The sequence below is a fragment of the Phalacrocorax aristotelis genome, unplaced genomic scaffold (genome assembly GCF_949628215.1).
Source record: "Phalacrocorax aristotelis unplaced genomic scaffold, bGulAri2.1 scaffold_57, whole genome shotgun sequence".
NCBI classification, from domain to species: Eukaryota; Metazoa; Chordata; class Aves; order Suliformes; family Phalacrocoracidae; genus Phalacrocorax; species Phalacrocorax aristotelis.
The window spans coordinates 185,513-209,806 of NW_027441133.1; the positions used below are offsets into that span (position 1 = coordinate 185,513).

General features: G+C 55.6%; 1 long non-coding RNA gene across 1 annotated transcript; it reads right to left on the reverse strand.

Moving 5' to 3' along the window:
* Positions 1-21,086: 21,086 nt before the first annotated feature.
* On the reverse strand, positions 21,087-23,546 carry LOC142050916 (uncharacterized). The gene is made up of 2 exons (XR_012658201.1): positions 22,275-23,546; positions 21,087-21,676 (listed from the first exon to the last, which is right to left on the reverse strand). It is a non-coding gene; the product is annotated as an uncharacterized LOC142050916 (long non-coding RNA).
* Positions 23,547-24,294: the final 748 nt, after the last annotated feature.

Sequence of the window (24,294 nt, forward strand, 5' to 3'; positions counted from 1 at the left end):
AGGAACAGCGGCCCAACAGGGAAGGAGGAATTAAAGATCAGGCACTGGGAGGCAGACAGAGACAAACGAAGAAACAAGTGGAAAAAAAAAAAAACAAAACCAAAAACACAACAACAGCAATGGGCTACAAAGACAGAGAGAGAGGGAAGAAATAAAACATAGCAGCAAGGAGCTGCACAGAGAGAGATGAGGACAAACAAATAGCACGGGTCTACGTGACAGAGAACGTGGAATTAGAACACAGAGAGAGGGAGCGGGACAGAGAGAGAGGCCGAGAGAAAAATCTAGACGGGCTACAGCGGGCAGAGGCAGGAATTAAAACCTAGGGACAGGGAGCTGGACAGAGAGAGACGGAGATCACAGGGAACAGCGGTGGCTGCAGGAAGAACAGGAATTCATGAACAGGGAAAGGGAGCTGGACAGAGAAGAACTCAGAAAGGCAAGAACAGTAGCAGGGTACAGAGCAGACGAATTAAAAAGCGCGGCGGGAGCGTTGAGGCAGACAGAGAGATTAAGAAAAAAGTCACGGGCTACGTGGCAAAGCAGGAGGAATTCAGAAACGGGGATGGCAACCAAGGGAGAGTGAGCTGCTGAAGGATAACGGGCATTCAAAGTGAGGGACGGGGAGCTGGGAAAAGCGAGGCAGAGAAAAACAGAATCACAGAGAGAATCAAACAAAGCCAAAAAAGAAGAAACTGAACAACAGGAACAGGTGTAACCAAAGCGACGAAATCAGCCAACCAGAGACGGTGTTCCATTATGGGAACATGGAGCGTACGAATCGGTGTGTCTGTCGATCTGCATTTTAGTCCCTAGGCGATCGTTAATGTCAACAGAACAACAGACAACGTGCTTCTGTCAGAAAAGGATGACAAAACGTGCTTTCGTGGAGCCGACTGAGAAAACTAGCCAAGACCGCCAAGATTAAGAGCCAAGAAGGCAAAAGGCAATTCTGGCAGGGGGAGATCGCGACCACCGACTCACGGACCACCACCGAGCCTGCGCAGCGATTTACATACGGAACGAGCAAGTTTGTACCGATCAGCAGACAGGACAATAATGACTATGTATGAATACCTAAAATTTTGATCTACAAATTGTACGGGAAAGGTGTGTGAGGTACACACGCCAGGAGGAGCGATCCCCCGTGCGTCTGGCGCCGTGAATAAACAACGCCGGCTCTTTAATACTAAATTGGCGTTGAGGAGTTGTTTCCGATTTTACCGCGTTTTTCGGTAACACAGGGAGTCAGACCGAGAGAGCCAGAGAAAGACAAAATACCGACAGGCTACAGGACAGAGCAGGAGGAATAAAAAAATAAAAACGGAGCCAGAGCCAGGCAGAGAGAGGCGGAGAAAGAACAAGTAGCCACAGGCTACAGGACAGAGAGAGGGAGGACTGAAAAGACGGGGAGGCAGGGAGCCACTCAGAGCGAGATGGATAGAGAAGGTGCGGGGGGGGCCCAAAAGAAAAAAAAAAATTTTGCAGCAGGTAAGGAAAGAGAGGGGGCCGGGGGAGAGACAGGGAGGGCCCAGGACGCACAAGAGAGGCAACGGGGCCCCACTGGCCCAGGACTCACCGCGACTCTCGCTCTCAGCGCTGCTGGCACAATTTAGCCGTTCAGATGCTTCTTTCCCCTCCTCTCCTCCCTGCCTCTTCTGCAGCTCCAGACTCTAGGCCGACCTCCACCTAAAGAGGATACGTGGGTGTCTTACCGCTCTTACGAGATGAGGCTTTCTCGGCACGTAGCCTAGCTCGCTCGTGCCCTACACGCCCGTACCCAACTCCGGGTTACGCGTACGGACCCTGCGGTGCACGTTGGTGGCCTGGCCCGCTGCGGACTATGAAGGGGGATCCTTCCTCCCTCACCTGCAGGGACAGGCTCTCTCTTGCCTGCAGCAGGAAGGCAGCTGGCAGCCAGAGCGCCTTCAGTTTCTTCTGCTTTACCTTTCGTTGGCGTCTCCAGCTTCAGCCGAGGCAGCTCCTGTCCACAGCCGGGAAGGGCTCTGTGTGTCCCTTTTTGCCCCGGCGCCGCGAGGATGGCAAAGCCGGACAGAGAGAAGCCACGCAAGCCTGAGACGGCCGCAGTCGACGGCGTCCCCGGGGGAAGGACAGACAACCACGTCCTCAGCACGGTCTCTGGGAGAGGGAAAGAAGAAACAGCGACCGTCATTACCGTCGATCGACCCTGACCAAACCCCTCCTTGCGCAGGGGCTTCCGGACACACCGCCCCTTCCCCGCGCTACTGCTACGGGCCCCTGCGCCGAGGGGGAATCCAGTGCGCTTGAGGGCCGGCTCGCTGCCTTCACGACAGGGCCTGGGGGCGGCCAAGGGCTACGCAGCACGCTTCAGGGGAGGTGCCGGGGCTGGGGGCAGGCGCACGGGGCAAGGGGGGGCCAGGGGAGGCTGAGCGGGAGGTCCGGCGAGCCGGGGAGGCGGCCATCATCTGCGCCCTGGGCAGGGGGAAAAGGTCCTCCTCCTTTCCCTCTTCCCTTCTGTCAGCTCCCGGGGAACTCACCGCTTCTCGGGGAGCGGCCGCACCTGGAAGCCCCCAGAAATCAACACGAATCCAACCCCAAAAATACACCGCGCCTACCGTACGCGGCACGGCCGCCCGGCACCCGAGCGCCGGAAGACCGCGCCTCCCGCCACGCCCCGGCGAACCACGTGACAGCGCCGGCAGCCACTGCGCCAGGACTACACCTCCCGGCATGCTCTGCGCCACAACACGGCCGCCCGGCAGCCGCGCGCCGCAAGGACTACACCTCCCGGCATGCTCTGCGCCACAACACGGCCGCACGGCAGCCGCGCGCCGCAAGGACTACACCTCCCGGCATGCTCTGCGCCACAACACGGCCGCACGGCAGCCGCGCGCCGCAAGGACTACACCTCCCGGCACGCTCTGCGCCACAACACGGCCGCACGGCCAGCCGCCAGGCGCACCACCACAGCTCCCGGCACGCCGCCAGCCCGCCCTCCCCGCTCTCGGACCCTGCGGGCCACCGTCCCGGCCGCCGATGCACGCGGAAGCCCCACCGAGCCCTCAGCACAGCCTCGCTCTCCCCACCGCCCGCTCCGACCCGGCGCTGCCCCGCCGCAGCCCTCCTCGGGGCTTGACCCGGGACGCAGCGCTCCACCACCCAGCCCCCGCTCACCTCCTCCCTCGCTACAGTCGCAGCCCGCTGACGCTCGGCCACAGCTCCGCTCCGCTCCGCCCTCGGCTCACACTGGCCCCCCGGAGCCGGGCACCACCCCTTTTCCAGGGAGGAGCCGGCACCGTCAGCCCCACCGCCCGCACCTGGGGCTCCTCCATCCAGACCCCGCCCACAGCTGAGGCGCAGCAGCAACAGGGGGCCCCCTCCCCTCACCCCCACAGTGCACCACCTCCTCCCCTGGGCTCCATCACAGCCCCTTGCCCCACGCAAAGGCAGCGCAAACGCAGCCCTGAGGGCAAAGGAGAGGGCAGGTGTTTGTGCAGGCACGCACGTAACAAGTCCCAGGAGCCATTCGTGGGTCAGGGTCCCCAACGCTCCCCCTGCCCCAAGGCCACCTCGGCCGCCGTTGCCGCAGCCGCACGGAGCTGGTGTTGGCTGCGATAGTGCTCATTTTCTCCACAGTAGCTAGGAAGGGATACGTTTTGGATTTATGCTCAAAACACCGTTAATAATGTAGAGATGTTTTGGTTCTTGCTGAGCACTGCTTCCACAGTCAGGGCCTCTTCTGGTTCTCTCAGTGCCCCACCAGCAAGTAGGCTGGGAGAGGACACAGCTGGGAAAGCTTTCCCAGCTAACTGACCAAAGGGATATTCCATACCATTTGACATCACGCTCAGCACACGCAGCTGGGGGAAGAAGGGGGAGTCCTTGGGGGGGGAGGGGGCAGGGGCTACGGCATTTCTCTCCCTAAGTAACCGTTACACATGACAGCCCTGCTTTCCCAGAGGTGGCTCAACACCTGCCCGCCGAAAAGGAGGAGTGAATTAATTCCTTGCTTTGCTTCCACGCACAGCTTTTGCTTTACCTATTAAACAGCCTTGATCTCAACCCATGATTTCTCACTCTTACCCTTCCAGCTCTCTCCCCCAGCCCACTGAGGGTGGAGCGAGCAAGCAGCTCCCTGGTGCAGAATAGCCAGCTGGGGCTAAGCCACGGCACGCGCTTGTCCCGGTTTGGCAGGGAACGGACCGTCCGTCGCCTGGCTCCTGGGGCGACGGGCTGCTGGGCAGAGGGGGAGGCCACCAAAGGTGAGGAGCAGGGCACGGGACAGTAGGAAGAGAGAAGAGCGGCATCCGGCTGGACGGGGCGGGGGGGACGTGTGTGCGTGTAGTGAGAAGGCACGAGGCAGGGAACAGGACGGCCAGAGAAGGACAGGGAGCCTGACGGAGGTGGAGATAAAAGCAGCAGAGAGAGGGGAAGAGAGGCAGCAGAAAGAGGGAAGAGCAGGACACAGACCAACAAAGAAGGAAGAGGAGCAGGCTGGAGACGCACAAAGAACCTGGGGCAGGCAGCACGACAGCGAGGGAGGAAAGAAGAATAGGGGCAGGAAGCTGGACCGAGCGCGATGGAGAAAGACAAGATAAGCGACAAGAACAGGGCAGAAAGGGAAGAATGAAGCCACGGGGACAGGGAGCCGAGACAGCCAACGACAGAGGGAAGGGGCCAGGGAGGGAACACCACAAAACAAACCACGGGGCTACGTGGTACAGAGCACGAGAAGGCAGAGAATTAAGAATTAGGGACAGGGAGCCAGAAAAACAACAACAAAACAACACCCAAAACAAAGGGAGATGGGGAGCAAAAGGAATCGCAATGCGTACAGAAAGAAGAGAGAAACAATTCTAAAACAGGGTCACGGGGAAGCCAGAGACAGCAAGATGGAGAAAGGACAAAAGCTACAGGCTACAGGGCAGAGAGGGAAGAATTAATGGATAGACACAGAGAGCTGGGCAGAAAGAGGTGGAGAAAGGCTGACGATCACACGGCCAACAGGGAAGAGAGAAGAGAGGGAGGAATTTTAAAAACAGGGGCAAGAAGCCAGAGAGAGGGAGAGAGAGGCAACACTAAAATGGGGACAAGCCACAGGGCGCCGAGGAGGGAACCGATGAATAAGAACAGGAGACCAAAGAGAACACAACGTAGAATGGAAAAAAGGAACAGCGGCCCAACAGGGAAGGAGGAATTAAAGATCAGGCACTGGGAGGCAGACAGAGACAAACGAAGAAACAAGTGGAAAAAAAAAAACAAAACCAAAAACACAACAACAGCAATGGGCTACAAAGACAGAGAGAGAGGGAAGAAATAAAACATCGCAGCAAGGAGCTGCACAGAGAGAGATGAGGACAAACAAATAGCACGGGTCTACGTGACAGAGAACGTGGAATTAGAACACAGAGAGAGGGAGCGGGACAGAGAGAGAGGCCGAGAGAAAAATCTAGACGGGCTACAGCGGGCAGAGGCAGGAATTAAAGCCTAGGGACAGGGAGCTGGACAGAGAGAGACGGAGATCACAGGGAACAGCGGCGGGTGCAGGAAGAACAGGAATTCATGAACAGGGAAAGGGAGCTGGACAGAGAAGAACTCAGAAAGGCAAGAACAGTAGCAGGGTACAGAGCAGACGAATTAAAAAGCGCGGCGGGAGCGCTGAGGCAGACAGAGAGATTAAGAAAAAAGTCACGGGCTACGTGGCAAAGCAGGCGGAATTCAGAAACGGGGATGGCAACCAAGGGAGAGTGAGCTGCTGAAGGATAACGGGCATTCCAAGTGAGGGACGGGGAGCTGGGAAAAGCGAGGCAGAGAAAAACAGAATCACAGAGAGAATCAAACAAAGCCAAAAAAGAAGAAACTGAACAACAGGAACAGGTGTAACCAAAGCGATGAAATCAACCAACCAGAGACGGTGTTCCATTACGGGAACATGGAGCGTACGAATCGGTGTGTCTGTCGATCTGCATTTTAGTCACTAGGCGATCGTTAATGTCAACAGAACAACAGACAACGTGCTTCTGTCAGAAAAGGACGACAAAACGCGCTTTCGTGGAGCGGACTGAGAAAACTAGCCAAGACCGCCAAGATTAAGAGCCAAGAAGGCAAAAGGCAATTCTGGCAGGGGGAGATCGCGACCACCGACTCACGGACCACCACCGAGCCTGCGCAGTAATTTACATATGGAACGAGCAAGTTTGTACCGATCAGTAGACAGGGCAATAATGACTATGTATGAATACCTAAAATTTTGATCTACAAATTGTACGGGAAAGGTGCGTGAGGTACGCACGCCAGGAGGAGCGATCCCCCGTGCGTCTGGCGCTGTGAATAAAGAATGCCTGCTCTTTAATACTAGATTTGTGTTGAATAGATATTTCTGATTTTACCGCGTTTTTCGGTAACAGTTTTGGCACCCCAGATGGGACCCTGCTTTTGAATCTCGACGGATCCGCGGGACCGTGGGACCTGCAGCCGGCCCCAAGGAATTCTCGGGGAGAGCTTCCGATCCCCAGGCCAGAGAATTCTGAGCAAGATCCCTTGGACTGAAGTAAACAAGGCATTCTTTTAAGAAGAAACTTAGGTAGAATAATACGTGGGGTTAGCTTCCCACATAGGATAGGATAGTGGGTTTGAGTCCCACGGGCCTGCCCGTAAGGCGCGGCAAAAGCCACGCAGGGTTGGGGCCAAGAGGTACCTCGGTTGGTAAGTCTCTGCTAGGCGAAAGCCTGTGGAGCGGGACCCGAGGGTAGGGGGGTCTTCAACAGGGGGTTGAAGTCTCCAGGGATATCTAGCAGGGCGCTACAGATCCCAGTGGCGGATTTCCAGTGAGACCTCTAACGGGGGTTGGAGTCCCTCTGACTACTATTTGCGATAGCGCACAATCACAACTACTAGTTGACTGGGAGATGGGAGCATTTCTGAGTAAGAAACCTATCCCACAGAGAACACCTTTGGGATGTATTTTGAAGCACTGGAAAGACATCGGGGGTGATGACCTACTAACTCGGAAACCATTAATTGAATATTGCAATCATTGGTGGCCAACGTATCAATTGGAAGGTGGGCACAAATGGCCAGAACATGAGACATTGCAATATCGTACCATCTTGCAATTAATGTTGTTTTGTAAAAAGGGAAGGCAAATGGGAAGAAGTGGCATATGTTGATTTGTTCTTTACACTGTGGAATCATCCAGCGTGGCAGAAACAGCGTGAGGTACGTCCACAGGATTCTACGGCAATGTTTTTGGAGAGAGGAAAATGTGGTGAGAACTTGAAGTGTTGCTCTACTTGTGATACTGGATACTTCACTTGATGGAACTGACAAGAAAATAGTATTGAATACAGCCAGAAGGCAGGTGCAGGGAGCGCATGCTAACAGGAATTTACAGAGAACAATTAATAAGAATTTTCCATCTACAAATCCCGAGTGGGACCCTAATCAGCCAGGACCCAGGGGAATGTTGACTAGATGTCAGAGAGAGATTTTATTTGGAGTAAGACATGCAATGCCAAAAGCAATAAATGGGTCAAAATTTATGAAGCGAGACAAGAATTAAAGGAGTCCCCTTCAGCCTTTATGGAAAGACTGAAGGTGACTGCCAGAAAATATACTCATTTGAACGCAGAAAAACCAGAAAAAGCAATTCAGTTGGTCTCTATATTCATAAGACAATCAGCCCCAGATAGTGGGGGGGGGGGAGAAGAAACCTTCAGAAGCTAGAAGAACCTGAATCCAGAGATCTGGGTAAAATGCTTGAAGTAGCTTGGCATGAAGGAGACCAGGGGAATCAACCCTAGCTGAACACCTGGTTACACTGAAGCTAGGGAATGAAGAAATAGAATTTTTGGTAGATACGGGAGCCACTTCTTTGGTATTGAATACACGTAAAGAGAAATTTAATCATAAATCCGTAGGTGTTGTTAGTGCGACAGGGCAAAGAAAAATTAGCCCCTCTCAGAGCCATTAAAGTTTAAATTGGAGAAGCAATGGGCAACTCACCAATTTCTGTATATGCCTGAATGTCCACTGCCTCTGTTATGACGAGATCTATTAAGTAAATTAGATGCTCAAGTAACTTTTAAAGATGGAGAGATTAAATTACTAATACCAGAATCAAAAGCCACAGAGGCGAGAGCGTTTATGTTACAGGATTCCTCCAGGGAGGAACAGGTTCCCGAAGAAGTGGAAAACGTAGTAATTATCCTTTGGTTTGAGCGAGCGGAGCTCCGGAGCGATCTAAGTGGGCAGAGCCGGTAAAAGTAACCTTAAAGCCTGGAGCCAAGCCCGTAAGACAAAAACAATACCCTATTAAGCGAGAGGCTCAAGAAGGATTAGAGAAGTTAATTATAAAATTTTTCAGAATATGAGCTTTTAGTGGAATGTGAATCAGAATATAGTACTCCTGTGTCGCCAGTAAAGAAATCTAGAGGCAAAGAGTATTAGCTAGTTCACCATTTAAGGGCTATAAATCAGGTGGTCCAAGATATACATCCGGTAGTAGCTAATCCATACACTTTACTGACCTCTTTTAAAGGAGGAGCATAAATGGTTTACTGTACTAGATTTGAAGGACGCCTTCTTTTGCATACCTCCAGGCATAAAAAGTCAAAGCCTATTTGCTTTGGAATGGGAAAGCCCCACCACAGAATGAAAGACACAGCTAACATGGACCGTACTTACACAAGGATTTAAAATTAGTCCTACGATATTTGGGACTCAGCTGGCAAGAAAAAAATTAGAAATATAGAAATGTATAGAAAAAACAGAACCCAGGGAGAGGCATATTGTTACAGAATGCAGGTGACATTCTGATAGTGGCAGAAAGTAAAGAATAATGTTTTGAAATTTTTAAATTTTCTGGGCCAAGGAAGATGCAGAGTTTCCAGAAACAAAACCCAAATAGGAGAAGCAGCAGCCATTTATTTAGGATTTGAAATATCTCAAAGACAAAGACAATTAGAAAGTGAAAAGAAAGAAACTATTTGTCAAATTCCCAAACCTAGCGGCCCGAAGGAATTGAGAGCTTTTCTGAAAATAGTGAAATGGCGTCAGCTCTGGATTCTGAACTACAGACTCTATGTAAAACCATTATATGAGGCATTGAAAGAATCAAAGGATAAATATTTAACCCGGACGCCCGAATGCCAAACGGCATTCAAAGAACTGAAAAGAGCCTCGATGATGGCCCCTGCATTAGGCCTACCTGATTTCGCTAAACCTTTTGAGTTGTTTGTCCACGAAAGACAACATTTAGCCCTTGGAGTGCTGACACAGCGACTGGGAACCTGGAAGAGACCTGTGGGCTACTTCTCCAAACAACTCGACCACGTGAGTAAAAGACGGCCTAGGTGTTTACGGGCAGTAGCAACAACAGCGCTGCCGATCCGGGAAGCCCCAAAGTTAACAATGGGACAGAAGATGACAGTATGTGTCCCGCACATAGCGGTGACTGTTTTAGGACAAAAGGGGGGTCGTTGGCTATCCCTTAGCAGAATGTTGAAATATCAAGTTGTTCTGTTAGAACAAGACGATGTGGAATCGAAGACTACTGCTATACTGAATCCTGCTACGTTTTTAACAACAGAAAACCTTACGGACAATTTCGAACACGATCGCTTGCTAACTATTGAACAAGTCTACTCCAGCAGACCAGACCTGAGACACAAACCTCTGGGAAAATCCTGATCTGGAGTTGTTTACAGATGGAAGAAGCTCTGGGCGAGAAGAGAAGCGAATGGCCGGATATGCTGTCGTTATCGCCGCCGAGGGAACGGAGTCAGGGGTGCTGCCTGCAAACACCTCAGCACAGAAAGCAGCATTGGTAGCATGGAAGCGAGCTCTGCGAATGGCAGAAGGACAAAGGATAAATATCTAGACTGATTCCAAACATGCATTTGGTGTGATCCACGATCATGGAGCTATTGGGAAGGAGAAAGGACTGCCATCAGCCCAAAAATCATCGATACAGCATAAAGAAGACATTCTCCAACTTCCGGAAGATGTGCAGAAACCAAAAGAAGTGGCGGTAAAGCGTTGCAAAGCTCATCAATTTGGCCAGACGGCTGTAAACATAAGCAAACGACTGACAGATAAAGCTGCAAAGAGGACTGCAGAGCAAGGTATCCTTGCGCTAGTACCAGTAAAACAGATCAGAATTCCAAAGTTGAAACCGAGATATAATAAATTGGATGAGCAATTAGCAGAACAATTGGAAACATCACAAAACACAGAGAGGTGGTAGATAACACCAGAAAAACAAGTAATAATAATAACAACCCCACAAGTTATGACAGAACTTGAAAAGAAAAGCATGAGCAAACACATTGGGGTGTAGATGCTACGGTTTTGAGTTTAAAAACATCTGTAGCGTGTGTAGGCATGACAAGAATAGTTAAACCCATAGTAGCTAAGTGTCCAATCTGTCCTAGAAATAATCCCCTGAACCAAAGGAAACCACCTTTAGGAGTAACAAAACAAAAAATTCTCCCGGAAATTATTAGCAAATTAAGTTCTCTGAGTTACCCAGACAAAATAGATAGAGCAGTATTTGTTAGTGCTGATTGACAAATTTTCTAGATGGCCAGAAGCTTTCTCGTGCTGCACCAACAAAGCTAGAGTAGTAGTTAAAACGTTGCTGAAAGAAATAATACCAAGATTTAGAGTGCCAACGGGAATGTCCTCTGATAGAGCACCACATTTTTTTGCAGAGGTAGTTCAACAAATTAATAAAATTTTGGGTAGAAAATGGGACCTGCATACACCCTGGAGACCACAATCAAGTGAAAACTTTGAGAAGATGAACCAAACACCGAACTGACATAGTGGAATATTATTGATCTAGGATGGAAGTATTGAGAAAATTATTATTTCAGAACTTCCATACGGGGGAAATGTAACCAAAGCGATGAAATCAACCAACCAGAGACGGTGTTCCATTACGGGAACATGGAGCGTACGAATCAGCGCATCCGTCGATCTGCATTTTAGTCCCTAGGCGATCGTTAATGCGAACAGAACAGACAATGTGCTTCTGTCAGAAAAGGATGACAAAACGCGCTTTCGTGGAGCGGACTGAGAAAACTAGCCAAGAAGGTAAAAAGGTAATTCCTTTACGCAGGGGGAGATCGCGACCACCGACTCACAGACCACCACCGACCCAAGTAATACCACCTACTCAGAAGAGAACAACGGAAGAGGACAACCGAGCCTGCGCAGCGATTTACATACGGAACGAGCAAGTTTGTACCGATCAGCAGACAGGACAATAATGAATACGTATGAATACGTAAAATTTTGATCTACAAATTGTACGGGAAAGGTGTGTGAGGTACGCACGCCAGCAGGAGCGATCCCCCGTGCATCCGGCGCCGTGAATAAAGAATGCCTGCTCTTTAATACTAAATTGGCGTTGAGGAGTCGTTTCCGATTTTACCACGTTTTTCGGTAACACAGGGAGTCAGACCAAGAGGGCCAGAGAAAGACAAAATACCGACAGGCTACAGGACAGAGCAGGAGGAATAAAAAAACGGAGCCAGAGCCAGGCAGAGAGAGGCGGAGATAGAAAAAGGAGCCACAGGCTACAGGACAGAGAGAGGGAGGACTGAAAAAGACGGGGAGGCAGGGAGCCACTCAGAGCGAGATGGAGAGAGAAGGTGCGGGGGGGGCCCAAAAGAAAAATTAAAATTTTGCAGCAGGTAAGGAAAGAGAGGGGGCCGGGGGAGAGACAGGGAGGGCCCAGGACGCACAAGAGAGGCAGCGGGGCCCCAGTGGCCCAGGACTCACCGCGACTCTCGCTCTCAGCGCTGCTGGCACAATTTAGCCGTTCAGATGCTTCTTTCCCCTCCTCTCCTCCCTGCCTCTTCTGCAGCTCCAGACTCTAGGCCGACCTCCACCTAAAGAGGATACGTGGGTGTCTTACAGCTCTTACCAGATGAGGCTTCCTTGGCACGTAGCCTAGCTCGCTCGTGCTGGAGCTGGGAGCAGGCGCACTGGGCAAGGGGGGCCAGGGGAGGCTGAGGGGGAGCTCTGGTGAGCTGGAGAGTCGGCCATCTTCTGCACCCTGGGCAGGGGGAAAAGGTCATCATCCTCCTCCTCCTTTCCCTCTTCCCTTCTATCACCTCCCGGTTAACTCCTAGGGCTGCCCTCACCCACTCGCCTTTAGTATACCAGAAGCCTGCCTCGGCGGGCCGTTTGAAGCTTCCCATCCCACCAGCCCCAGTAGTGCAGGCACACAAGGAGACACCCCTGCACCCACCAAAGGCGCTCGCTCACCTCGCCGGCAGCCCTAGGCCTCACCCGACACAGGGAATCGTGTCCGACACACCACCACGCTGCAGCAGGAGCGGAGGAGGCCTTTCCTTACCAGGAAGCAGCAACAAGCACGGCGGCATCACCTCGCAGGCACCGCAGCATCGCAGGGCCGTTACCTGCGGAGAGAGCAATGGGGATCACAGGGACGCCACCGCGCGTGCGCGGCTCCCGGGCTCAGTACCCAATTCTGGTCGCTGGGCAGCAGCATTATCTGAATTACTCTTCTCGATTAATACCATCCAGAAACCGTAACTTGGCTGCATCCACAGAGCTTCTATTCCTCTGCACCTTTCCCCCTCGCAGCCCCAGCAGCACCATTCATTGCCTCTGCACCAAACAGCAAAGCGTCTCGAGCATTTGTCCTTTCCTCTCGACCGCTTAAAAACATCTGGTGCTTGCTACTGTCCATGCCACTGCCCCCCCCATGCCCGAGGGAGGAGAAGCAGCACAGCAAACCTGGGGAACAAGGTTGGGTTCCCCACCCCCGCAGAATAAGCCCCAGGAACTGCTGGTAGGCATGTGGCATCAGGGTTGTGATAGGGTTTTGTTTTGGTTTTCTTTTTTTCCCCGCCTTCTTTACATAATGTAATAATTGGGGTTGCTTTTCCAAACTACTGAGTTCTGTGGGGACTTTTTGTGCTTTTACCCTACAAAAAATGGTCATTTTCACTTTCGGTTTTGTGCATGAGAATGGTTGGTGGGTGCTTTTAGGTGGTTGTTCCTTCCCCACCACCACCCTTTTTTTCCTTTCCAGCTGCACAAATCCAGCTGGAGTTGGCTTTCCCAGAAGCCCCAAGTTGTTTTCTTTCCACCAGAATTCTTTCTGGTTTTTCACCCCCCATTGCAGACCCAGAGTAAGGGGTTTGAGGTATTTTTGTGCCCAGGCAGCAGCTCCCAGGCTGCATAAGCAGCCCCACAGGGGGAAGTCCCCGTTTGAGGGAATCGGCCCCAAATTGGGATGGGAAAGTGAAGAGAAGGAGAAAAAACCCTGAATAACCTGAAAAAGAACACCTACTCCAGCCCACCAAGCACCGGTCACCTTGCCTGACTCACCTCCAGGGCCCACATCACGCTCGGCTCATCGCTTAGCACCCTCGGATCACAAAAAAAAAAAAAAAAAAGAGTAAAACCCATAATGGAGCCCTATAGCCATCAGTCACATCTTCCCTCCAGTACTACACACAGACTCACCTTCTTACAGCGCTCCCCTGGGCCCTCCTCCGTTGCCCTGCACGACTCATCCATCTGCACCTGGAAAAACAGCGTTACTGAACAAGTCACCTGGAGGCACAGCAACAGCTTAACCATTCCACAGCTCTTGTGCCCACGTAGGAATACCAACTAGAGCCCAACTACAGCCTGCCGTTAAAGGAAATGCATTAAATCAAACGTTAAGCCCTCGCACGTACAAGCCGGAACAGCAAAAACACGGCACGCTCGCGCACCCAGGGCGCAGCCCGACGGAGGTCCACGCGCACCTCGCCGGTTTGATGCGGAGCCACCCAGCATCCCTGCGAGCACAGCTGCAGGCGCAACAGCAGTTTCACCTACACCCATCTCGGCGCGCAGCGCTTCTGAAGCTTTAAACTGAAAGCCCTACCTTGACGCTTGGCCACACTAGAAGCGAGCCGTAGCTAGGACTCCACAGAAACACAGCAACACAAATTGCGCACCCACAGCGGCGACAGCTTCGCAGCTACTTAGACCTGGAACAACAGAGAAAAGTAAAACAGCTTCATCACCCGCACAGGAAAAGCGGCAGACGGAGACAAAGGGTCAGCATTCATAGCCCTTACAGAACACAGGCGTTCTCTCTCCTTCCATTCCTAAACCCATCCCCACTTAGGTCTAAATATCGCAGCCCTGCTGTGGCAATAGCGAGAGCGGGGAACAAGAGCCCTGCCGCCGGCCGTTTGTGCAGCAGGACACAAAAACAGAGGGACATGTTTTGCCACGCACAACCCTGAATCTCCTGAAAATTTATGTTTACTAAAAATAGCCATTGGGAACATATTCCCAAAAACATTCGGCAATGAAACTTTTATGTGTTTGACACCCGCACATTTTTTGGGAACTTGCTATTTGCTTCCTGGTTTTGCTGGTCTTCCCTCAGAAATTCTACCTGCAGCCAAGTTATTCCCACCCGCCCGACCGGTTCAAGCATTCACCTTCCTGGTATTACCAGCACATTGACACAGGCGAGCAACTTAACTGCTCTTCTAAAACTATCCAAATGACAATTACAGCCCTGAAAGAGGAGTGGAAGAAAAGAGAAGGAGAGATCAGGCAGCAAAAGTGCTCTGCAGGCTGCTGCCGGCCAACACTGCACTCTTTTGTTAAAGCCACCCCGCCCCCCCCAAATGCAAACAAAAAAACCCCATGACTTCGTGGAGTGCGTTTTTTGGTTTTTTTTTTTTTTTTCTTTTCAGCAGTCCTTTTGGAGCTCATCCCTGTCTCAGCATCTTGTCTTGTCAGAGCATGAAGTGCAGATGATCTGTATCCCGATGACATTTGCATGGGATTAATACATTTTCAGAAATAGACCAGATCCGTGAGACTCCTGTCACCTTTGTGGTTTTAACAATCATAACTCAATTTTATCGACTGACACACTTGTGAGAACTAATTAACTTTGAAACTTAGCCTCTCCTTGGGGAAAAAACGTGTTAGACACCAAATGAAACTGATTCAGAGCTCCGAACCACGATGGAGCCGATAGAGCTGTTGTGACTTAGTTTGTATGATTAATTAATTGGTTAACAACTATCCTAAGCAGCACAGAAAGAAGAGCTGGACCCAAAGAGGGTGCGCTGCGCTGGATCCAAAAAGCACCCTTCCTCCAGAGACCCGCCTCAGGTGGCGAGTTCGCTCTGGTGCATGCCGGCCTCCCGAGCTTCGGGGTCCGATGTGACCGGACCCCTACCTCCAGGGAGGGTCCTCGTACCCTGCCCAACCCCTGCTTTCCCCTGCAGCCCCCAATGCCCCCCACCCCCCAGCCTGCACAAGCAGCCAAACCGGCTGCTGCTTTGGCCCCCAAACCAGCTCACTTTGGGACCGTTTCTGAGCCAAAAAGCCCAGCTGCTGAGCCTGTTCTCAAGTCCCAAAAATGCAGCACTTGACCTCTGCTCCTCAGCCCAAAACCACACGACTCAGTCCCCTCGGTCAGGCCCTCAAAACGCACGACTCGATCTGTTTCCAGGGCCCCGGCGTCAGCCACAGGAGCCTGCTCTCAAGGCCCAGGAACAGAAGAGCTGTGCTCTCCCCGTTCAGGGACCAAACCAGCTGAGCCTGGCTGCGTCCCGGCCCCCTCCGCAGTCCCCACGGGCAACGCTCAGGGCCGCGGAGAGCGCAGCCACCCCGCAGCCCTGCACCCCCACGGCCCACGCGGGCACTGTCGGGGAGGCTTGGGAACTGAACTGCGCGGGCCCGGCCCCGCACCCCGGCGGGGCAGCCCAGCGCCGGCCCGGCAGCGCTTTCTTCCTGCTCTCGCAGGCCGCGTTTCCCCGGCAGCGCCGGGCCCCGCACCCCCAACCCCACAGGGGGCCGGGCCCAGCCCGCCTCCAGCAAACCGCGGCGGCAGCAGCCAGGGTCCCTGCCTGCCTCGCGGGCAAGGGGGGACCCGCCCGGCACCACAGGAGCCCCCGCCGGGGTCGCCGCCGCCGCCCGACCCCCGACGAGGAGCAGCCGAGAGCCGGGTGGGGCTGCCCCTACTTCCCCACGGCCGGGCACGGGCTCGGCCCCAAAACACAACCACCGACCCACGAAAGCGCTCGGCCCGGGGCCACTGCTGCCCGCAACCCCCCCCCGGGGACTCCGCGGACCGGGAGACCCCACAGCCGAAACCCGCCGACCCACAGCGCGCCCGGCCACGCGGCTCCTCACCTGCCCCCCGGCGCGGCTCCGGCTGCCCCACGGCCCGGCACGGAGCCGAACCCGGCCACCGGACCATCCGCCGCCCCCCCAACGCTCCGGGATGGTTCTCGTCCCTTTTCGCTCTGACGCCTCGAGCCGAGCCGGCCCCGCTCCTCCGAGCTACCGGCGGTGCCCGCTCGGCTGCTCGGGGCCAGGCCCTGTTCTCGCCCAGCCGCGAGAAGCCGCCCCGGGGTCTCCTCGGTGCGTCCAGCCCCGTGCCGTGCCGGAGCGGGGAGAGCCGGGTACGAGCGCGGAGCCCTGGGGCAGGGGTTGCCCCAGTGCCGCCGACTGTGTGGGGGGGTGTCGTCCCCCCCCGCCCCACGCGGGGGGCGCACACACGGTACACCCGCGGGGCAGGGGCATCCCCGGGGAGCCGTGCGGCCGGGCTGCGCCGTAGGAGGGAAGGGTGATGTTGGTTTCCCATTTTCCCCGCAGCCTGATCCTCCCCCTCCCCCGTACTGAGTCGCCCCCCCCCCCCGCCCACCCCTTCCCGCGCGTTACAGCCCGCGAAAAAGCTTTTAACAACCCGATCGACAACACTCCCTTTATCCCTCTTCCAGCAGCAGCAGCAGCGAGAGATTAAGCCAACTGCAGCAGAGAGGAAGAAGGCAAGGAGAGCCTTTTCAAGCAAGGGCAGGACAAAAATGCACGGCGTGGACAGGCACAGGAGAGGCTGCATTATCTGGAAAGCACAACACCTCCCCAACGGCAGAAAATAAGGAACGAATCGTTTCCAAGGAGCTGCAGCAGACGAATCACCTTTTTCTTTATTGCTCTCCTGCCCTTTGTTATCCAAAGCGATAGGCTTCACCACCGGGCAGAAAATAGCTGCCTAGATTTACACGGACAACCAGAAACAATCAAGCCACCCAGGAAAAAGTTCACAGCAGAGGTATAACACATCAGCAGCTAAAACATTTGTTACGCAGGCACAACTAGGCACTAAACAAAGGCTTTCCAACACTGGAGGTCTAGAACAGGTAGACATTAGCACAGAAGCACAAGAGGCTCTGTCACCCTGCACAAATCTCCCCGTACCTACACACGCACACGTTCAGAAGTTATTTATCAGAAAACGCCCAACTGAGCCATTTGCCACAGTCACCAGACTCACGACGTGATAACACAACATGACACACGAGGTGGGCTCAGAGTTTTAAGGCAAAAATACCTCCCCCGCCCCCCACCCGAGATCTTTCAGGCTCCAGACCTGCCATCTCCCCGCACCAAACCTACCCGGCCAAAGGGTTTCAGGTGGCCCAAAACACAGTAAACAGAAAATAGACGGGGAAAGCCCTACATTGTGCAAAAGCGAACGATGCCCGACCAGGGCTTCTCTGCGGGGCCCGGGCCCGGCACGGAGCCGCCCCCCCCCCACCCCGGCCCGGGCCCGGGCACGGGCCCGGCACGGAGCCGCCCCCCCCCCAACCCCGGCCCAGGCCCCCCCCCCACGCCCGGGCCCCCCCCCCACCCCGGGCCCGGGCCCCCCCCCCCACCCCGGCCCCGGCGCCGCCCCACCCCCCCCACCCCGGCCCCGGCGCCGCCCCACCCCCCCCACCCCGGCCCCGGCGCCGCCCCACCCCCCCCCACCCCGGCCCGGGCCCGGCACGGAGCCGCCCCCCCCACCCCCACCCCGGGCCCGGGCCCGGCACGGAGCCGCCCCCCCCCCCCCCCCCACCCCACCCCGGGCCCGGCACGGAGCCGCCCCCCCCCCCCCCCCGGGCCCGGGCCCGGCACGGAGCCGCCCCCCCCCCCCCCCACCCCGGGCCCGGGCCCGGCACGGAGCCGCCCCCCCCCCCCCACCCCGGGCCCGGGCCCGGGCCCGGCACGGAGCCGCCCCCCCCCCCCCCACCCCGGGCCCGGGCCCGGCACGGAGCCGCCCCCCCCCCCCCCACCCCGGGCCCGGGCCCGGCACGGAGCCGCCCCCCCCCCCCCACCCCGGCCCGGGCCCGGCACGGAGCCGCCCCCCCCCCACCCCGGCCCGGGCCCGGGCCCGCACGGAGCCTCCACCGCTGCCCGAACTCACTCACCAGCGCTCTCCGGCCACTGGCCACGGCCGCGCTGCTCTCCCAGGCGGCTGCCGCAGGCGAGGGTCGGGCGCTGCCAGGCCTCCAGGAGTCCTGAGGAGCTGGCGGCCACCGCAGGGGATGGCTGCCTGCGGTCGGACTGCCGCGGCGCTCCCCGCCCAGCTCCGAGCAGTCTCCGCCGGCCACGGGCTTCCCACGCCGGGCCGCAGAGGGGCCCCGGCACCGCAAAGAGACACCTCGCGGCGCAGCCGCCCCACGCACCGCTCCCACCTCCGCTCCGCCGCGCTGCGCCACCGGAAGCCGGAGCCCCGCGGGGCGGCCCTTAGAGGGCGGCCGGAAGGACCGGCCCCCACCGGCCCCTCCCCCGCGCCGGACCGCCCCCGCGCCCAGCCGGTGAGCGCCAGCGCCCCCTGCTGGCCGGGCCGCGCTCAGCTCGCGAGGGCGCCGAGGGCCGGGCGGGGCGGGGCGGGACGCCCCGGCTCGGGGCCAGCGCCTTCTCGGGGCGAGCGGGAAACCCCTGCGGGCCCCGGTCACGGCCGGGCAGAGCCGCGCGCCCTCCGAGAGCTGCTCAACGGGGCTGCCCCTCGTGACACATACCGAGCCGTCCGCGACGGGAGCGGGCAGAGGAGGAAGGGGCCGGCGGCCGCGGGGCCCCGGCCGCAGGCACGGCGGGGGGTGGGGGGCTGGGGCCCGGGGGGCCGCCCTGCTGGGTCACTGCCCTGCGCCGCACCGCGCTGGGGGCTGGGGCCCGACCGGCGCCGGGGGACCGGGGGCAGCCACGAGCAGAGGGCCTGAGCTTAGCCACGGCCAGCAGAACACCCCGAAGCGTGAGACGCTGCAAGGCCAAGGTGGTCCTTGGCAATGGGGGCGGCTGGCCTCGGCCTCCGCCTTACCCGTCCTGGGTCTGCGTGGCGTTCCAGGGGAATGGTGTTTTCCTTGTGCGGAAGGTGGGCTGGCCGGTCGGCCGTGCCCCGGTCGTTACCGATACTGCCAAAGGCGCTCGCACGCTCTGGCCCATTACTGCTGCGGTACCGCGCCGTAGCAGAAAGGTGTTGTGTTATCTCACAAAAAGCCTCCTATGGTCAGTTGAAGAAATAACCTCTTTCCGTGGCACTGACTCTTTTCGTACAGTCCATAGCCGGCTTTCGGCTTTTGTCTTTACAGCATTCAGTTTGCTTTCTGCCAAGCTTTCTACCTGCTGTGAAATATTTGGATGGTTTTTTCTTGTTGTTTTTTTTTTCCCCTACTTGCTCCACAACTCCCACACCAACCACCCAGCGCGGCTCGCCTTTCAGCCCCCAGACCGAGGAGCCTTGCCCTGGGACGGCCCTTACATGTCAGCAGAGTTGTTCCAGCTCTCACCCTGTCCCTACCCAGCTGAGGACGTCTGTGTCCGTGGGAGGCACCCAGAAACTCCCCCTGCTGCGTGGCAGTCCCCTGCCCCGTCAGTGAAAACTGCGGCAATATCGGCTAAGTTTAAAAGCGTCGGCAGGAGGTGCAGAATACGTAAATAAAGCGGCGGTTGGCTGCCGGGTATGGGTGCGATATAAATACATTTTGTTTATAGGCCTTCGTGCCTATTCAGCGTTGAACGGCACCGCAGCCCACCCAGCCCGGGGCTTGGAGAAGGGTCTCTCCAAGGGCACAACCTAAGGCAGCGCAGGAAGCCCAGCTGCCACGCTCCCAGTCGCTACGGGACGCTCGCTTACAGTTACACTAACGAGGGTACGGATGAGGCTGGAACTAGCAGAAATGCTGACTCTTCTGGCCTTTTATTTGTGGAAGATACAGCGCGCGAGCCTCGGCGGCTCACAGGAGAAGCGTGCAGTGCTGCCTGACTCTCATTCTCAGCTCACGTACTACTGCCAAAGCTCCTGCCCTGTGCTGTGCCAGATGCCGGCTGGCGTGAGCGCCTGGGCTCCTGAGGGACCCCCTTGTCCTGAGAGCCAGAAGTACTCACTTCCCTTTGCATGAGGCCTGTAGGAGATATACCCTGCAATTTTAAAAATCTGTATCAAATGTGGCAGACTCAAAAGAGGGCATTTTTAAAAAGGCAGGTTTGTTTTCTTTGTTAACTTTACGATCTACAGCCTAGCAAAGAGCTCCCTTTCAGTGTCAGTCGCTTGGCTTTCTCCCCTACTGACGAGGTCCCAGCCTCCCGGTGAGATCTCGCTGGAGATATTCTCAGTTTCCCTCGAGTACGTGGCTGCCCTGGCCCGAGGCCAGCGAAGAAGCTGACTTTGCCCGTGCCTGAATCAGCAACACGTCCAGCAGGCGACTTGCAGAGCCCAGGGAACCCTCGTAAAGAGGTTTGGGGGTGGGGCGCGCCACATCTGCGGCATCGGCCGTGGGAAAGGACCGGCGCAGTAAAACAGGTGGGTGAAACCGCGGTCCGCGCCAATACGTGCTGCTGCCTGGGGCATCGCTTTGCTGCGGGTCAAGTCAGATGCTCTCTGTAAGAGCGAGTCAGGGTAAAGGCAGCAGCAGATTTCTTTTCTGCTCATTTTAACAAAGGCTGGACGGAGCCCATAGTGGAAGGCACTACGCGTCTTGCTGGGTTTGTTTCCCTGCCTTCTCGTAAGCTGTCGCGGAAACTTGCACGAGGAAAGCCTGTGCAAGCTGATGATGACAGCCACACACGGTTGAAGAGGGAACAGATGGTGAGAGCAGAGGTACGCGCTCAGGCTGTGCGCTGGAAGCTAATGCTAATGCTGCAAAATAAAGAGTGGATTTTCTTTTTTGGGTTTAGGTGAGCGCTAAACATTACATGTGCGTGTGTGCGTGTGTCTCTCGCAGGTTTTTGTCATACACCCCACCCTCCCACCCCAAAAAAACAACCCACACATGCCACGCGTTAAACAGTGGTTTTCCATTGTACTTAGAAGTGCTTACATAGGTGTGTTGGTTTGTTACTTTTTTTAATGCAGAAACAGCAATACGATAGATTTAATACAGCTAGCAGTTAGACGGGTGTAGCTTTAGAGCGTCGGCTGTTTACAAAGCAACTGCACACCTTCTTTAACTCACAGTTTAAACAAATGAACTTGCAGTGCATCACACGTGCTTTGTACAGTCACGTTCCACACGGCAGGCCAGATGCTTCACCCTGCCTTGTCCTTGTTCCCCCGACTCCAACGGGACCGCCGAGGCCATCCTGGGGACAGCGCCGCTTTCTAGCAGCTGGGTTGCTTGCCTGGACGCCCCACAGACAAACAATCATTTCCCCACTGAACCTCTTCTCAAATATTTTCCTACCCCTGCAGGCCCCACGTCCTTTGGTTCATATTTCCTTTTTTCGGGGCTTGATGCACAGGACCGATGATTTCCAGAAATAGAAACAGAGGCTGATTCAGTCCAGGCTAAACATTCTCTGACCTAAACCAAACTGCCTTCGAAGAGATAGCTGTACTGTAGGCACCACCTCGGGAACAGAAGTTGCCCTGTCATAAAAAAAAAAAAAAAAAGAAGGAAAACAAGGCATTTCAGGCTGAGGAGGCTGAACGGTGTGCTGGGGGCGGTGGGGAGTTGGAAAGAAACAGTTCAGACGATCAGAGCGAGCTTAGCGTTGCAAAGCGTGCCATTATTTTTAATTTGGCAGTCAGAAGACAATAGATTCCGACACTGATTTCCTGTGTGCTGCGGGAGTTCTCGCCTCAGCATTCCTGTGCACCATTTTACTTTTGTGTCCCGTCCGCTTCGCTTTTGCGTTGTAGCTCTCCGGTTCTAGCTACGCTTCCCACCACCCCCGTTACTCTTTGACAAGCCCAGCTCTCACTGTGCTTCCCTTCCCGTATGCGCGTGCAGGGAAAAGCCCGCGCGTCTGCCACTACAGGACACGCTCTGGGAGGCAGGAGAGATGACGACGCTCCCTGACAGAGGACACAGCTGAGGGGCGGTCCGCCGGGGCTGGGGAGATGGCAGCACCTTCCCTCAGCTGCCCCATCCGAGCACGGGTGCAGGTGAGCACTGAGGAGAGACAAGCAGGCAGGAGCCGCAGAGCGAGAGAGAAAATAAAATTCACGGGTGGGTGCTACTTACGTCTCATTTTTAGCGCAAGGGATGAATTCTCAGCACATTCTTGGAGCTGCCCCTTTGGGACTCACGGAGAAGAGGGAGGTTGGCCACGCGGTGCAGCCCAGCTCTGCTTCCCCTAAATGGTTTTACTGTTCAGGTGTTGCCCTAATCTGGCCGGTACCCCTGCAAAGAGTTTGGGATTTCTGCTGCCTCTCCGGGCCAGCCGCAGACCCTGACTTCATCGCAGCGAATGACCCTGCACTCCTCAGAGCGGTTGCCGAGTCACATCCCGCTGCCTTCCCTGCAGAACTGGAGACCCTTTTTCAGCCCTTGCCCCCTCTTCTCTCAGCTCGTTGCCCATCCCTTTTTCAGGGCCAGCGCCGATCCTGCCTCCAGCTCGCCCTGTCTCCACCTGCGAGCGCCCAACACGAGCTAAATGTCTCCTCAAGGATGCACGGAAGAGACGCGCAGGCAACCCAGCACAGACCCCCTGCAAACATCTTCTTTCCATTTTCTTTCCTCTCCTGACACGAAGAGATGACTTAGGAAAAGCGTACTGCTCGCATTTCACCTGCACTGCTTCTACTTTCACTTTCGCTCTCCTTGGCAGTAATTAATAGCGGTGGTTGGGGAGGGCTGGGGCATTCCCCCAAAGCGGCTGCAGTTACATCCGGGCGGTTGTGGCACTCCATTAGCTTTGTCATTTTAAATCTAAATCTTCTGGAATTGTTAGTTCTCGTCAGGAATCACCCGCACCTGCAAATTTTCTTAATGCCTACGCTTGAACCCAGCCACTGTTTAACAGCTCACCTTTATTTCTGTTCATTTAAGAATCTAAAGCTTCGTTTACTGCTTGGGTTGGAAGCAGGAGCTGTCGCTGCCTCTGAACTTTCTAACAGCCCTGTTACAATTTCAGTATTACCCACTCCCAATTTAGCTTTCCAGTTCAATTTTCATTGTAGATTCTAAAACTTTCCTTATTTTGTTTCTGATCAGGAGTCATTAATGCCTGCAGTTGATGTAATAACGGCTGTATTTAGATTGAGCTATTAATGACTCGCAACTCTATTTATGGCATAAAAAAGGACTGCCTTTATTTTTTTTTTAATTACAGATTAGGAATAATGACTGCCTGGTTTGCTCAGTAATAGCTGCGATTAAATTTAGTCACGACTCCTCCCTAAATAAAATGTATTTATTTGCACTCTAACAATTTAACCTTCCCTTTACCGGTCAGGGGCACCGACAAGTGCCCGTGCGTACCTCCGCTCCCCCTGCGCCGGCTCCCCAGGGAACAGCCTCTTACCCTGACCAGAGCCTGCAGCGGCCCGTTGTCGTCCCAGCTCCTCGCCCTCGAGAAAGCGGCCGCCTGAAGCGGCAGCAGATCCGCTGCTGCCCAAAGGGGACGGAAATGGCGTGGGGTAAATGATAATACGAAATGATAAATGAATGAAATGATCTCACAAGGGGGAAGAAAACCAGCAAAGCAAAAAACAAACCCCAAACAGAACACCATACCACTAAACCGTCTCACCGCCCCCTCAGCGCCCGAAACAACATCCCGGGAGAAAAAAAGCAAAGCAGGCCACAAGGGACCTTTCTAGTACAGATGCTGCCAAAGAGTGCCAAGCTCTGGAATCCTTACCTCAGGCAACGCCTCCGCTTCTCTAAACGCCAGAGCACGCCTGCCCGGGGGGCTGAGACAGCCCCAAAGCTGCGACCGCCCGAGGGAACACGGGAGCACCGACGGCAGAGAGGCCCAGGGGCAGCAAGAGCTGCCCGAGCCCCGGCTGGGGCTCTTCGACCCCCGGGCCCCGCCCCCGCCCTTCCCACAGCGCCCCGCAAAAGGGGCGGGCCGAGCCCCCCCGAGGGATGAAGGCTCGCAGGGTGGCAGCAGAGAGCAAAGTGCGCCACACAGCACCAAAGTGGGTGGGTGGGGCCAGGTGGGTCGGACATCAGACGGCCCGCCTGCCCATCGCCGGGGGCAGGGCCCGTTGCTAAGAGCGCGGCGAGGGGTATCAGGACCGCCCTCAACGGGCTATCG